Below are 17,225 nucleotides of genomic sequence, written 5' to 3' on the forward strand. Positions count from 1 at the left end.
TTCTTGGACTTATTTTGTTCCCCCCTGTGATTTTACACTATAAGGCAATATGTAAACTTCCATCTTTCTTCATCACTGCTTAAAAATGGAATGGCCTGGTACTTTTCCAGGCAATCTGTGTGTACCTATAAACTGAAATGCAGCTCATAAACATTAACCATGTTGAAACAATACATTCGCTGTTTGCAATCACATTATAAACAACTTAGATGTAAGACACAATTTGTAGGCATCTGTAATGTCCCAGCACATGGAAACCCAACCTCCACACCTAAACCACAGAGAAATTATCAGCACAGATATATTTTGCCCTGTACATAAACTTTCAACCAATATGTATATCATCCCTATGTCATTGTTTTTGATAAGTACTTCTTCATGAAATATTGGTGGTATTAAACCTCTGACCACTTTTACACTCCTTTAATGCCTCTTCTCTCTATTTCCTCGGTACATACTTACTGCTGTCTATTTCAAACTGCAGATTTTCAAAACTTCTTTGCTACGTGCTTAAGTGCCTTGTCCAATGCCTTGTATTCTAATTCCCATGTAGTGCCCCTAGGGGTTGCAGTAAAAACAATTATTCACGGGTCCTGACCATTCAGATACTTTCTAGTACAAGTACTGTCCACTAACACTGGTAAGCACGTCCAAGAACAGGCTGATGATTTGTGCACTTGGCAAACAGAGGCTCAAGAGATTCTTTAGAGGTTTCACTTGATAAGCAGGAGAATGTTGCCATGCATGTATTCCCTGACATTTGGTTGTATCAAAATAAAAGCTTTTGAAAGATAGGCAATTTCCAAGTATTGAAGTACCTTGTGAGTTGCTTGTAGATCTCCCTCAGACAGCTGGGAGTCATCCTACTTGCTCCTCAGCCAGAGGAGTCAGCTGCCAATCATCAGCCTCAGCTGGAAAATTATGGGATCTGCAAATCTTCCACAACTCCTCCAAGTTCTATTTATAGAAATTTGCTACTACCTACACTCAGTGGGTCTGCTCCTGTTGATAATTTTAGAGGGGACTTGGCTGGTTTCTTCCACCTCTTTTTTTTTAACAATTTTGATACAAGTAAACATAAGGTCAGAGTCAAAACCTTGCAGAACAATTATCTGTTTTATTACAATGCAAACTTGTGCATTTTAGCACTTAGTGCTGTTGCAGGTAGTCCACTAGCAGACACTATCTGTCAGTTTATTTTTGTATAGTAAAATAAATAAATAAGGCACCACTGCTGGTTTTTCACATGCAAAAAGGCTACATAACTTGATTAATCTTTTGAATAATACTCTAGAATGATTTGTTTTCTTTAAGTCAGATGGACAATTTGGTTACACAATCCTCCTTAGGAGTCAGGGAACACATATGGGGAACATGACACTCAAATGGGTGCCTGAGGTGTCAGTTCCTTTATCAGCTCTATTACAGATATCCTGCTTCCCCTCCTCTCAGTTTCCCAGTCTGTCAGATATGGTTGAAGCTCCTGATCAGTTGAATGAAGACACTGAGGTCTATAGGTAGCCAGGCTACTTTGCCCAGATAAATTATGGTCAGACTTCACCCTGTAAAAGATCAATGTTGACGTATAGAAGACCCGCATAGTGTGTGCCTTTTCAGTAACACAAATCTAAATAGTCCTAAAGAGAAAGCCTAGATCTCTAAAATGAGATGTGTTCATCTATTCAACATCTGCTGCTCCTAGATACCAGGATCTGTTCATTGATTACGGCTATTTGACCCTGCATTCCTTTAGAAATACAAAAATTATGCAGCCACATAGGCTCTTTTGTGACCACAAATAAGGACCTTAAACCTCTAAGCATCACCAAAGAAAACAAGCTACAGATGCCCAGCATTTTCAGTATGTCTTGTGTATGAAGTGAGGTGCTCAGGATGCTGCCCTAGGGAGCAGTCCAGGAGTGTCTGCAGTCCAGGAGAGACCCAGCCAGTGCCTTTGTGGCACCTAAGGGATGCCACCACTGCTGCCAGGGCCATGTCTCAGAAAGGCAAAACCAAGTCTCTGCAGCTTTTGTCTCCTCACTTCTTCACTCTATTAACCTGCACAGAGAAAGTTTTGGTGCTAATCAGGCATCATTTGCCACCAGCTATTGCAGTTGATGAAAAAGGGATTTCAAAGCACTCGATTTGGTATGCAGCATAAGCCTCTATGTAGCCTTGTGTAAGACACAAAAACAGGTTGGTGTCTTTCTACCAACTGTTTTTTTTTTAAGCACAATTTTACTAAAGTCAGCATTTCTAGCATCAGGCATTTGTGGCCAGCCCAAACTAGAAAAGTACCTACACAATTGCTTGACTGTGAAAAGCATTAGTCAAGGGAGAAGGAAGAGGTGCGTACTTGTTAGATGGCACTATGGCAAATCTGTAGGCTGCAGGAAAGCTGGAACTGCAGGCACAAAAAAAAAAAAAAAAAAAAAAGCGCATTAATCAGAAAGTCAAAATTCAGGTCCTGTCTAGTCCATGGAAGGAAACAGAATCTTTTCCAGAAACAGTTGATCAGGCACATTTGACTATTTGCTGAGCTAAGGAAGACAGCCCAACACTCATTGCTGATGGGCAGCACAGTAGCAGGCTACTGAAGTCCCAGGTGCTTTTCTCCCTGTCACTGAAGATGTAAGATTGGAAGCAATCTGGACAAAATTTTGGGATGCTTCCATTCACACTCAATGAAATTTAATTGTTTAAACTGTTCCTAAAAACATTCAGTTTCTGAGACTAGAAACACTGGGTCACTTTTGCCTGTTTTGCTCTCATTTCATGCAGTTAGCACTGCAAGCCTCACAGACCCTGTACACACTGAGCTGTGAGGAAGCAAGACCACAGCCTTGATCTAATACTAACACCATAAATGAGATGTATTCCTTTATAGCTACCTTGGTTTCTAAAGCTTGTTTAACTCAGGTGAAGTGCAGAACTGTAACACTGCTCTACTTGTATTCACTGATTTCCAGCAAATCACTCTTGTGAAATTTAGCTTGAGCAGAGAGCAGAAAGCTTGGAGAAAGATCTTTCCCAGTACTTTGAGCTGAACCTTCCTTCAGGTCTACTTGATGAAAAATAAATTCCAGTGGAAATGTGAATGTTCCTAAGAACTTCTTACACAGATAAAAATTTCATTGATGTAATTCAAGAGGTTATTTCCAAATGTGACTAGTTAATGCAGAATCATCCAAAACAGTTTCTTAGAGACTGATAGTGAGTTTTCATGCAAATTCCCAGCTCAAAGTTTTATCAAAAAAAATTACTAAAAATAATTTTGCATTATTGTACCGTTATTTTGAAAATATTCATTTTGTTTGGACTTGAAATATCACGGTTGAGTGACGTAAAAACAAAATACATCAAAGGGATTTGGATACTCTCTTTGTATACTAATTTGGAAAAGTAATTTTCACATTTCTTTTTTCTTCCAGAACTCACATTCTTCTGAGAAAACCAATAGAAGTCAAAACATTCTTAACAAAAAAATGTGGGGTTTTTTTAAAGTATGCTCTTAGAAAATATTTTGTGTTTTTTTCTTGAAAAATGTATTTACTATCAGTAGCATTTAAATGGTGTCCAGCTATCAGGAAAAAAAAAATTATAAGCATCTTTCCAATATAAAGTCAATATAAAATACAAAGACTAAAGGGGTAAAAAAATCACAAAACCAAACATATAAAAGACAGTATTAAGGAAAAAAAAAAGAATAGCTGCATTATTTGTTCTTATGGATTGTGCAACTTGGCTCTTTATGAGTTGTTGAATGACAACTTAATTTGCAAGTAGGAGAGCAAAGAGAATAATGGGATAATCTATCTCCAAATGAAGATAGAGCAGTAACATACACAAAATGTATCAACTCCCTTCACAGACAGATTTTTTAGTCTTCCAATAAAAAGTATTTTAGCATTTTTTAAAAAAAACAGTTGCAGCCAGCTGAAATTAATTTCACTTGTACTTTTAAAAGCCTTTTACATGGGAAACTAATGCACAGCTTGCTACTTGATAGGGCAGAGTATGGGTGCATTTTAGTTTGAGAAGAGAAGGGGGTGTTTAAATATGCAAATCAAATAGTGCTATTGGGTTTTCAAGAATCAGAACGATCTAATTGCCTCTTAAAGCACATCTAAATATCACAGTATTCAGAGACATGTTGTGTATTGTTAAATTTTTTCAGTGATATATAACAAGAACACAATTGCTCCAGTAAATCAAACTAAAATGAGTGATTAAGTACCCGATTTAATAATGTGCATTAATTTTAGTTCAGATGGTCCTTGCTTTGTTTTATAATACAATTGCATTCAAGACTACATCATTTGCATGCTACTGGAAGGTACATTAAAAAATAATCTTAAATTATCAAGAATGAAAGGGAACAATTGTTAGGATACAGTGTCCATTAATCAAAGACAGGTCTCTCAATTCTTACTTAAGAACACCTACTTCTTTGCCTTAGAATGCTTGAGTTTTTTCCTAAATCCAGTCACAGTTGTTTCCTGACAGGTTTCTAGACTTAGCCATTATTGCTACACCTGCAAACTGTCTGTAACCCCTTACTTAGCAAATTTTAAATTTTCCTGCATCTATCTCAAAACTACAGGTGTACTGTATCATATTTTTCCAAAGGATTCAGAGCCAAAAGGAGAATTTAATTCTAAAGTACTGCTTTAAAGTTCTGTAAATCCACTCATCTATCTGCAGGGTCTTCTATCTCCATTCAAGCAGTTATTCCACCTCTCTTGGCTCCTAGCTGTTCATTGCTCCATCTGAAACCCACAACTGGCTTTGGAAGAAAGGCAAACAGTTCAGAGGTAAACACATGGTGTATTAGTTATACTGGTTATAAACAAAACAAAAATGGCCTGGTAGAAAGATATCTGTTGTAATCTTTCTGAGTGTTATGGTCATGTCACCACATGGAACCTATCCTGTGTCCATGTCCTGCCTCCCTGTGATCCTGCTGCTGCTGCACATGGCTAACAAGAGCAGAGCATGATACTGAGCACAGCATCCATCAAGAAGAGTTTTAGCAATATGGAAAAGAACCTGACCTGTTTGTTTTTTAATAAGCCATCTAAGGCCCTTTCACTGTGGATTTCTTAATCTGCATCTAGTTATTTTCCAGTGCTGAAAAAGGTGATTTTTTTTTTTATCTCCTTTTCACTGAGACAGTGGAGGGGCTCCTCCTGAAGCCTGAGGGTCCCTTCAGTGCCTCAGGGAATAACCATTCAGCTTGTTAAGAACTGCTGCCCTCCACCTGCCACCTCAGCATGATCCTTGAAATGCAACAGAAAGGCAAATGCATTGGGCTGTTAAGCTGAGAAAAGAAGGGCCTTGTTGATCCAGTCTGAGTGGGTAATAAGGCAGTACTTTTGTTCCTGTCTCCATGTGGAGGAGAAAAGTCTCAGTGAGTGTCAGTGACAGCTATGGGGACCAGCAGACTGCAGGGCAATCCGTAATATGGTATAAAATGGAAACAGTGGGCAGTCATGGGAGGTATACAAACCTTTAAAAATTTAAAGATAGATTTACAGATAGAGATATATTTTTTGATGCTTATTAAGCTATGCAAATCTTAACTACTTATGAATAGTTTTATTTAGAGTAGTACTGAGCAAACTAACAGATTAGAAAAATATTCATATTCATCATAACTCATCATCCTCTGTGTATGATGATTCCATTCTCCATCCTCTACGTAAAAAAATACTCCAAGAGCACCACAGATAAGAGAATAACCCAGCATTCACAGAAACATGCCTTGTCACACTGGGGGAGAACACTGCTTCATGCTCTCCATGGATCTGTTTCATATAAACACAAGGATATCAACACAACAACACTGATGACCTAGTTCAACTGTTGACTGCAGAGACAACAATCTATACTGAAACACACAGATCAACAACTGCAGCTCTAGAACATGAAGCTTCTTTACCCTTGTAACTCTTTGGCAGTAAGGCTGCAAAACTTCAAATGTTGTTCCTGTTCAAACGGCTACCTAATGCCTTTTCAGTCCTCCCAAAGGGTTTATTTCAGCCATGAAATGTTGTGTGGTGTTCCCACACTACACACATACACCCTCCTCTGCCCAAGTTTGGCAGCATTAGCGGTCACTTGGTTCTCACCGATTTCCAAATCGGAGTAGGAAGGTCTCTGATTTGTGGAGATCTCCAGGTCCTACTGTGTTCAATTGGAGCTATGGGGTGCTGAGACTATCTGTAAATCAACCTCTAAGTGGAATGTCCATTGACTGATAAAATATTAAAAGCCTATAATTAGTGCATAAATTTTAGGTAGTGCCACAGTTCCTCCAGTCAAACAACAAACGTTTGAAATTTATCCATAACTATGCATATTTAGCCATCCTTAGATATTTCTTACACTTAACGTATCTATATTTGTGTAATGACAATTACTAAAGAAATAATATCTAGCAGTAGATACTATTGAGCCTGTTTCATAGAAGCAGCTACATCCCTGTAAAAAAGCTGCCAATTTGGCTAATAGAAAGCTCTCTCATTAGCTTGTTTTCAGTACTTCTTGCTTGAGAAACTTCCTTTGTTCTCATCAATGTGACTTTGAAATGAGACTAAAGGGAAAGAAGCTGGCTGGAACAGAAACTTCTTACGCACTACTCCAAGCCTTCATAGAAGAGTTTTTAAAGAAGACCACAGCCTTAAAAATCAACAGTGTAGTTGAATGGTTTCCCATAGATGACAGGTGTCCAAAGCACCATAAATTTAAAGGTCATACATTAAAAACATGAGTCTCTAATCTCCTTAAAACAGCGATGGATTTTACCTTAAATTAAGGATTTTACTTTTTCTGTAAAACTTATCCCATATGACTTTTGCCAAGTTGAATAATTTTTTGCCACTTTTTAGCCTCTTGAGATTCCAATTCTCCTAATTTAATAAAACCTGTGAATGCAATCAGCAGGCTACTCTTCTTCTCCCACATCTCTAACAAAAGATGTTGTATGAGTCTATATCCAGCAAAGATCCTCACATCACACTTCTTGCAACCTTCTATACTGTTATCTTTCATAATGTCTCAGCAAAAAAAAGACTGCATACTTCTCTCATCTGCACATGGAAAACCGAATTTGAGATGCATATGTGTAAATTCCTTATCTGACCTATATTAGAGGGGGAAGTAACAAAAGAGCTGGAACTAGTTTCCCTCTTTTTCTAGCTGTTATAAGTAAGCCTGTTCTTATTTATGTGTGTTTTCCAGCACCCATTTTCCTGTACTCAGTTTCCAGTAAACCCACTAGAAATCCTCTAGCATCGTCTTTGTTTCTCTCATGTTTATATATTAATCATTTCATATGACAATGCAAAATATTTCAGCGACAATAAAAGCCAACTGGAAAGCAGCTATAACAAGCATAAAGGACCAAATTCTAATCCAGTTATATTAATGAGCTGCATGCTCGTGTCCAGCAGGACTCTTTTAGCTTGGTGTACTGCCTTATAGCAACAGAACAAATGGTGTGAAGTTTCCTCTTTGTTTATGTGAGTCTCTCTCAGTCTATGTTCATGACATCCAGCAAGAGAGAAATATGCCAGAGAGAGCTTGTAGCACCTCAAAAGTCTCATTCGAAGAGTGAGAATGCTGAAGGAGGGAACAGGCTCCATATCCTATGGCAAAAGTCACATGAGACATGAATGGCCCAGGGTGAAGCTGGCCTCCTTCTCCAACCAGGCTTCTAAGAAAAGCTGAAGGTAACATGACTTTCCTCTCCAAGGACATACCAGGCCCTCTGGGGAGTCACAGATTTGTTTGGTGGAAGAAAGTCACACCCCAGCAAGGGGCCTGCATCTTCTCTCCTAAACTGAAAGTTAAAATCCATCAGTCATTTTAAAAATGTCATACACAGAATTCTACCCTACAGCATTAAAATAAACAGCATGATACTGCCTTTGTGTTATTTTTCTTTCATCATAAATAGTCATAAATAGTCTCTCTTAGGCACTCCAATATTACAGTAATGGGCTCTGGATAACAACTTAGACTTTAACCATGTTGCAGTGTTTGTCCTTACAATACCACAGCACCATGGATGGCATTTTTCAGCAAAACACAAGGGAAAGAAATGAGAATGAAAAAATATGGTTGCATCGTATTAGGAAACAATAGGCTAAATGCCAATCTTCAGGCATTTCTAAGTGATATCCTTGTGTTTATACTATTAGTTCAACCAACATTACTCTGCTTCAAACTAAAATAATAACAAGAACAGAACCGTTTGTTCAGCCTGACTGCTGGAAAAGGAAAATGACGTTGTGTGTAGAACTGCAGGAAATTATGTTGACTGATAACAAATATAATTATTTCCAAATTATTATGATCGTGTCACAATCATTCCATGAATGCAAAATTTATTTTATTTTTTTCTCCACTCCTCCTTTCCCCCCTACAGCACAACTCCTTTTCTTCCTTCTTTGTTCCTACCTTCTGCAGCAGTTGCAACACTGGCAATGTGCCCCAGCACATGAAAGCTATAGTATTGTGGATTATCATACTTTTTGCCTGCAATATGATGGATGCAGAAACACTCTATTTAACAAAGGTCCCTCGTTATCTTTTCCCAGGCTACTTCCCCCTACTCTTTGAAGTTTTACTAGAGTATATTGTGTCACAGGACAGCGTAATGGGTAGCTACTTCCTGAGAGGGATTACAGGGTGCAGAATTTGTTTGGTTTTAGGAAAACAGACCTTAAACCAGTAACTCATGACAGTGTCACTGTAAATTCAGGGCTGAGGTGTCAGTTTGTTGGATGAAAAGACTCATGAGATGGATTCTAACAGGAAAAGAGTACAATAAGGAACAATGATTGGAGAAAGCCCCCAAATTGTGATGTGATGATGTATGCTATAGCAACTGAAGAAAAAGGAGATGGATTGTGAAAATTAGACCTCGATGAGAAGCAAAGAACTGTAATAAAACAGTAAATTAGAGCTGATTTACAGCAGCCTGTTAAGTAATATTGGGAAAGGTCTCCAAAATGGGGGAATAGCTCAGATGCTGAATTCTGGTTTTGCATTAACTGAACCATGGGAACTTTTTTCAATGAGTAGTTATCATGACCTGAGTCCTGTTCCAACTATGCTGGTGGGAAAAATAAGTGACAGCTTCAGTTGTTAAAATCCACAGGCTGTTGTAGAGAAAGCCTCTGGCCCACTGCACAACAGGCTTTTAGTAGCACCCAGACTAAATACCAGAATCTAGGAAATACCCCAATGTGAAGAAATATCCAAAAACACTGCTAAGATTTCAACAGATTCATCTGCAGTGACTAAGCAGCAGCAAATCGTGCAGGTTTACAGTGAAAAATTGCAGTGTGTGTCAAAGCCCAGTACCAGCTTCTGTGTGGAAAACACCATTAGCTGGTAGCAGAGGCCAATGTCCCAGGACATAACATGTTCTAGTAGTCCCCAGCCACCCTTTTGTTGTGCTATGAGCTGTAGGAGCTGGAGGACAGGAGGCAGATTTGTTTATTTGATTGCTGAGTTGCAGAAGGCTGGCAGTGAGCTGCTGGCACCCGGGAGTGGTCACTCAGAGCAGTGAAAAGTCTTTCTGAAAAAGGCAGTCACGACTGTCTGCCTCACACAATGTAACCAGTCACATCTCATCAGAGATGTCTGATGTCCTAATGATGTCTGCACTGCTTATTGACTGTGCACAAAAGAAAAGACTGTCGTAGACAAGGATACTTTATCCCAAGCACTAGCTCTGGACAGAGTCTACTTAAATAGGGTTTAAACAAACCCTATTTAATTTGTAGAAGAAAATTGCTATTTTGAATAGGGCTGTGTTTATCCTGAGCACTTGAGTGTCACATCTGTGTCTTTTCTTTGACTGCCAGGATCTGGAAGCTTGGGATCACAGCAGCAGCTCCTAATCAGGTTTTCCAACATTGTGAGTCTCTTTTTGAAGTAATCCTGTTAAAAGAAGGGTTTCAGACAAAGCTTGAGGCACAAGTCCAGCCACCAGCTCTTTGAGACCCTGTTTTTTGTTGAAAAATTAAAAATTTCTATATTTGCCTGGGATATAGGTTTGCTTTGTAATAACTAGCTCAGAAGGGGATGGTACAAAACTCCCATGTTTGACCTCTTAGGGTGGGTGGAATGGAAGGGAAGCAACCACTGTCTGATTATCCCTTTCATAAAACACATGGACTAGTGGAATAACACAGACATCTCTATTTTATATGAATCCATTAGGTCTCTGACCAGGCTTTACATCCATTCCTCCAATTATAATGCCTCAGCTACAGATACCCTGGCAACATTCTGCTCTTTCTATCTTCATAAAGATACATGGCAAATCTACTTTTCTCTCCCTTGCCTTGGTAACAGAGTGAAGCCTACAGTATTGTCCCCAAATTGCCTTGCTGCTTTGATTCCTTAGGCTACATTTCAGAGAGTAAATATCTTGCAGCACACAAGATGAACACGGGATTTCCAGTTTGTATAAGCTACTAGAAGTGAAACAATATGAAACACTCTGAAACAAGCATGGCCTCTTGCTCCAGAAAGCAATGTATTAAAACTATCTTAGCTGCAACTTGACAGCGTAGAAATTATCACAGTGTCTTATGTAGGGGAACTGCCAGTAAGCAACATTAAAGGAGACGGGTCACTAACTCCTCAAATAACAATGTCTTAAAATAATGAAAATGGAAAAGAAGAAACTTGAGACATCCAAAACCTGCAAGCTTATCTTGGTAGATAAACTACTGTTACTAGCTACCTATTGAGCCAGCTAATGTTTAATTTCACTAACCTTGAGTGAAGGCCTGTGTAAGAGGCACAATCAGACAATAGGCGCTAAGGAAGAGATAAGGAAAAATGTAGAAAGATTAGCAAGGAGAAAGGCTAGTAGGGGATTTTGTCTGCTACAAAAAGAATTATGTCCTTAATGGAGGGAATAAGACATAAAAGAAAGGACATTGGAACACACTAAAGAGATCTGAGCTTTACAAAGTGTACTATGCAAAAGAACTCATTAATATATATTTAAATATAAATATATACACACATATATGCATTTTTTGCAAAGATATGAAAAGCTTTATTCCTTGAATCATGTTCTAATCATACTTTCACTTTCTGAAATATGTATGCTTTGATGTTGGCAATGGGATAACACTATTTGTGTTCTATTTATCTATACTGCATAAAACCAAAATACACATTATGCTACAGCCAAGACTTTAATAGACGGGAATATTTCCTCTTTTAAATTTTTACCACTCCTTTTTACTCATCAGGAGCTTCATCACAGCTACCTGCCTGAAAAAGACCAGATTTATTCAAAATGTCCTTATGCTTTATATTGATGTTCCAGGCAATTCAAAATTGGGACATCTGTCTGTGAGCACCTGGCAATAGTTTGCTGATAAGAGCAAAGAACATAAAGAAACATTGTTCTAGACCCCATCAGAGGAGCCAAGTACAGAAGTGGAAAGAGACTGGTTCAGGCTTCCTTTCTCAGCTGTGAAACACAAAGTAGGCAGTCACAGCTGCATTGCCTGGCTAGTAACAAAAGCTTTGGGCTTCTGCAGCAAATTTTGATGTATCAGCCATCTCTGAAGCAGCTCAGGAAATTTCTGGACTCTTTGAAGAAATTCTAAAGTTGTTTCCTACTGCCTGGATATTTCTTAGTACCTAAGGCTTTCACTGGTTGGTGGAAAACACAAGGTATTTGGCGTTTACTGGAATTTTCAGCATCTGAATATGATCCTATCTGATAACCCTCAAAGTGCTAAAAGCATAGAAGAGGAAAAACACAAAACAGTGGATTTTTTTTTGTCCAAATTCCATCAGCCATTCCTGAGACCAGAGAGCAAAAGGAACTATAGAGCCTAAGAAACACTTCATTATACTGTGAACACTCATATTTTGTGCTACATGTAATGATCACAAGACATTATTCTGATCCTAGCACATATGTCTGTGTTTATAAATTTCTATATGTATGTTTGCAATATATACATTTTATATAATGTTTTTAGTAAATACTGCATACCACATAACAATATTACTGCTGACGTGCATGTATATACTAAAATAGAGATATAAGATAATGTTAGTGGGTGTAATGAGCAAGGATAGGATAGTAGTATTAGAGTAAGTAGAGCTAGGGAATTTTTTGTAAGTTTTAGACTAAAGTGAAGAAAGGACAACAATGAAGTCTCCTAAAGGAGCACACTGTATATGGCACACTCATCCTGCAAGCATCATGAGCATAACAATTTAAGCATTTAAACTTGTTGGGTTGTTTGAGGATTTTACAGTCAAAGTGAGTTTCAGCCTGGACTGATTCCCTGATCTGTCTGAAAATCTAGCATAAACACCTGTGCTGACAGAGAAGGAAGAGAGGGAATGGGGTGGGGATGAGCAGTCTAGGGAGGAACTCCTTCTACCTGCTTTGCTTTGAAATTCCATCCCTGGCAGCACCTGGGAGTGTTGTGCAGACAGATTATAAGAAATCACTTCTGTTGCTGCATACAGCCAGAGCCATATGTGCATATCAGAGCATTATAAATAATGCATTCTTTGAATCTTGTTACCAAAACAAACAGACCATTGTTAAAACACCCTGCCAGCATCTATCTCTTGTTTCCACTAAAAATATTCCTTGAACTTTCAAGTTGTAACCGTCAGCCTTATAAAGCAAAAGGCAAAGGTCTCTGACAACTTGTTAAAGAAAAAACTTTGCTGGAAACTTCAGGGTAAAACATGTTTTAAAACCTCACCTGTTCAAATCATCCTTTTATTTCAGGATGTTTTACTATTAGCTCAGTGGCTAATAATAACTTTCTGTGTGTTTATTGGAAGATGAATGTGTTTTATTTTCCTGTTTAAGTTCTAGAAATCTGCTCTATTTCAACCACATATGAAGATAAAATATATTGGTTGGTGAAGTATGAGCAGGTATCAGCAAGGGCATAGTCTGCTGGGATGAGACATTAATTCTTCCTATAAGGGGATATATCAGTACGTTCCAAGTTTCCACAGGTGCTTATGTTGTAATGAAGACAGATATTTCAATTTCCCCAAGTTTTAAGGAGGGGAAAATAGAAGTATTATGGTTAAAGACCCCTTCTGAAATTTGTATATTAGTTTTGGGCAAAACCTTTAAGTCTGTGCCTAAGGTTAAATCATCATAAATGGATATGCTCAAGCAGTGGAAAAAAAAAAAAAAAAAAAAAAAAGCTGATTTAAATAGAATACTGGCCATAGAGGACACATGGAGGAAAGGCAGGAAGGTAAGAAGACTCATCATCCCTCTTTCCCTTGAAGCACCTCTTGTGAAGCCTTGGGGGCAGCCATCCAAATTACTGCTGACAGTATCCACTCTTCTGTAGAGAGGATCTGGTGGTGACAGAGGAGGAGTCTTCCCCTTTCTGATTGCCACCTCTGCAGGTGAACAAGGTTTTCTCCTCTGGTGTGCATTGTTAGCCACAATTTGAATATAGTCCTGTGTTACTCCCAGGGCCAGATAAGATTCCCCAAACTAGTCATAGCTGCCTTGTTAGTGTTTGTTTATACTGCAGTATAAATAGCAGTGCCTCTCTGTTCCAAGTATTTATATAGTCCCTGTCACAGCTGAGCCCAAGTCCCTCCCAGTCTTAAATGTGTTTATTCTCACAACAGCACTGTGAGGGCAGTACTGTTAGCCCATCTAGGAGCAGGAAGCCAGGACACAGGACAATTAAGGTCTGAACAAAAGCATGCAATCATCTGACTTCACTGACTCCAGTAGTGTTTATACATCTAACCAGAACTTCATGTCCATGCCTTAGCAGTCAGCACACCATCCCTTGACAAGTTATGGAGCAGGGAATTCAAGTCAGCTCCCACCACCTAGCAGATGTCTCTCTTTTCCACGAGGAATGTGCCTGGTGAAACACGGGAATAACACTGCATAACAAGGACACCGCCTGCCCTGAGGGGTAAATACTGTGGTCCCTTATTGCTGTGTAGATGATTTTCAGAGATGAAAGTGGAAGAACACTGAGGTAATGTAAAAAAAGAAGTAATTGTGGAGTGAAAAGTTAATCATTTCTTCCCACAGTCTCAGAAATATCTTTCTAAAGTTACACCTCCTAGAGGCAACTTTTCCCCTGGTAGGGATCCAGGTAGGAGTCACATATGAGTGATGGAGTTTTCCTGCTGTGCTGTGGGTTTTCTTGCTCAGGACAGTCTGTGGTTCTGAATTTTTCCTACCTAATGACTACAGGATTTGGTCTTTTAATTGGTTTCTGTGTATTAATTGCATATGAAAAGCTAAGGTATTTATCTTTGTAAAGCAGATCTGAATGCTGAATAACCAACTATTTTTCATAAAGAGTTTCACTATACAGCCTGAAAGGGAATGCAGATTTATACGATAAATACAACTGCTCCAAAAGAGATGAGATTTATCTTAGCAACTAGCAAAGTCTCTCTAGGATTCATCCCCAGTCCCAGTCTATCAGTCAGTGTATCTTTATTCTAAGGTTTCAATGCAATAAAACATACTCTTTCATAAATTATAAAAGTTTTATACTGTCAGAGACATGAGGAATTCATTCATGTGAGAGATTTTATCCCTTAATGAATCACATTAATAGCAGTAATATTAATAATTTACTTTTTATCCTAATCAGGATTATACCCAAATTATGAGGCACAGCCTTGAGCATAAATGAACAAGGACAGGGGCAGTTTAGGGTTACAAGGCTAATACAGTCTCTAGACCCAAATAAGTAAATAAATAAATAAAAATCTTACCAGGAAACAGCAGAATCTTAACAATTGCCGAGCCAGCAGGACACTGGAATCTTTTCTAGTTCACCCTTTCTGGCCCAGGAAAAATACATTGTTAAGCAATTTTGTTGTTCCTACCAGCAGACCTTGAAGTGGAAATTAACGAGTGGTGGTATTCTCTCACACCCAATCCCCTGTACATTTGCATTCATTTGCATATGAATGCCCAGCTAATTGTTTTGAAGTAACAATTAAGAGAACAATAGAGGAAAGAAAAGGGACTCCAGGCAGCAACTGACACCTGGGACTCTGTATTAAGAAAAGCTTTTACATATTTGAATTAAAAATAGACAAAGGAACAGAAACAGGCAGGCATAAAATTCATTACTGTAAGGAAAGTAGCACATCACATCCGTGCACGCTACCATGCTCCAGAATATGTTTCACACTCATCCAGCCAAGAGATGTACAATATACTGGATGGTAGAGGAGGTTTTTTCCTTCTGGTGTGCATTTTAGAAAAAAGTTGCTTTCTCACATTCCCCATATGCCTAAACCAAATAGTTTGAGTTCAGAAGGAAAGGATTATTTTGCCAATTTGGCATCAATTTCAAAGTGGATTAACCTTTCCTGAGAAGTTCAGATGTGCATGGATTCAGCAGTACCCTTAAACCATTTGCCTGCGGTTAGAACTGGATCCATTGGAATATCATAATAGAGGTTTAATTTCTGTATAACACCATCGGTGCCATCTGAAATTATTACTCAGGCTGCATTTCCAGTAGGGATCCAATTATCCGATTGTTGGTGCAATGTGATTTGTTAGACTCAGTCCTCCCTCCTGGTAATGATGATGTAGCTCTTTTTATCTGGAGCAATTGCTGTTGTTAACTGCATCACTGGCAAATGCTTAGGCTCTGCTGTCCCCTCCTGCAAAGAGAAGCTTGGGGTTGGCAAGTAGGCTAGAAAGGGAGCTAGGCACAGCTTCGTTCAGTAATAACCCCTGCTACTAAAGAGGTTTATTGACTCCAAATTACTGATCACTAAAAGCACTTTTATACCCAATAGGATCATCTGAGCCCTCCTGTAGAGAAAAATGCCAGCACACAGCAGAACGGAAGGAAGTTTGAGGCCACAGGAAAGATCCACATCAGCCAAAGAAGTGGGAAGCAGTGGGGCTGGAGAATGGAATAAAGCTCTGGGTGAAGAATCTGCAGAAGTGGGTTCTCTTGGGGAGATAGACACAAGCAGAATCCTGGTAAGAGCTGCAGCCCAGTAACTGCTCACAGTTCTGTCACAGGACATTATTTTTAGCCTAAAGCTCCTTTCGAAAGATTTTCTTTTACAGAGCAAAGAGAAAGTAAGTTGTATACTGTGTACATTTCAAGAAATTAAAACAAAAACAAAACTAAAAGCAAACTAACCAAACCTACCCCCCAAAACCATATAGATTAGCTAGGAAAACCCAGGCTCATGACCAGCTATTTCTGATCCAGATGAGACCATAGTCTGCAAAGGATGTTTGGGTGGTACTCTAAATGCAAAGATGAAAACTGTAATCTGACCATTTTGACATTTCTCAAAATGCACAATTACTTAGCTTTGAATAATTGTGAGCAGGTAATAGTATCTTGGTACTCTGGTGGTCATGGGTGACAAAATTCCCTGAATGCACCAGACCTTTTCAAGTGAGACACCTTATTATTCAGAGCAATAAAAACTTGCTATTTTTCAATTAAATAGTTCATTTTAAATAGAAGAGACATACAATCACAGGATCAAGTTATCTAGCTTTTTTATTATCCTTCCCTATATATCTGTAATTTCTGGTTTATTTTGATGAAAAATATTGTGAGGTAACATACATTATACAATTGTATATATCACACCACAGCTAAGGCATGTGAATGTACAACATCATGTTTGAAGATGATCCTAATCATGAAATGAAACATTTATAACACATTTTTCAGTATTGTCATATTTGAGTTGCCTGAATTGCTGAAAAATAAATGTCATATCTATATAGGCCTGCAATGGCTTTTCTCTTACTTGATCACAAAGGTAAGTAAGATAGAATGATGGAAAGGCAGATAGAACTTTCACTATAAAGGATTTGAAAAATATAAAATAATCCATCTCTACATTATTTTTTAAAATGCTCCATGGGAGGTATTTCTTTCTCTTCCTCCTTTAACTTTTCCTGTTTTCACTTTTCCTGTTTTCTCATTCTTTTCATGTACTTCTAATACATTAAATAGAATGTTATGGATTGAAAAATAAAGGTCTCTGTTATGGATGAATTATTTTTTTCCATCAAGTTGTCTGAAGGTTAGACAGTCAACACCTACAAATTACACAGATGTGTCATATTCCTAAATGAATTGTATTATGCTGGCACACCTATGAATACTAAAAGAGATCTGCCACAAATCTCAGTATAAAATGCACCCCTC

At 38.3% G+C, this 17,225-nt stretch overlaps 1 long non-coding RNA gene across 1 annotated transcript; it reads right to left on the bottom strand.

Annotated features, from left to right (window-relative positions):
* Window positions 1-1,097: 1,097 nt before the first annotated feature.
* On the bottom strand, window positions 1,098-14,964 carry LOC147652954 (uncharacterized). The gene is made up of 2 exons (XR_015287615.1): window positions 14,794-14,964; window positions 1,098-7,843 (listed from the first exon to the last, which is right to left on the bottom strand). It is a non-coding gene; the product is annotated as an uncharacterized LOC147652954 (long non-coding RNA).
* Between the last annotated feature and the right edge of the window lie 2,261 nt (window positions 14,965-17,225).

The sequence above is a fragment of the Cyanistes caeruleus genome, chromosome 5 (assembly GCF_971803275.1).
Source record: "Cyanistes caeruleus chromosome 5, bCyaCae1.hap1.1, whole genome shotgun sequence".
NCBI lineage: Eukaryota > Metazoa > Chordata > Aves > Passeriformes > Paridae > Cyanistes > Cyanistes caeruleus.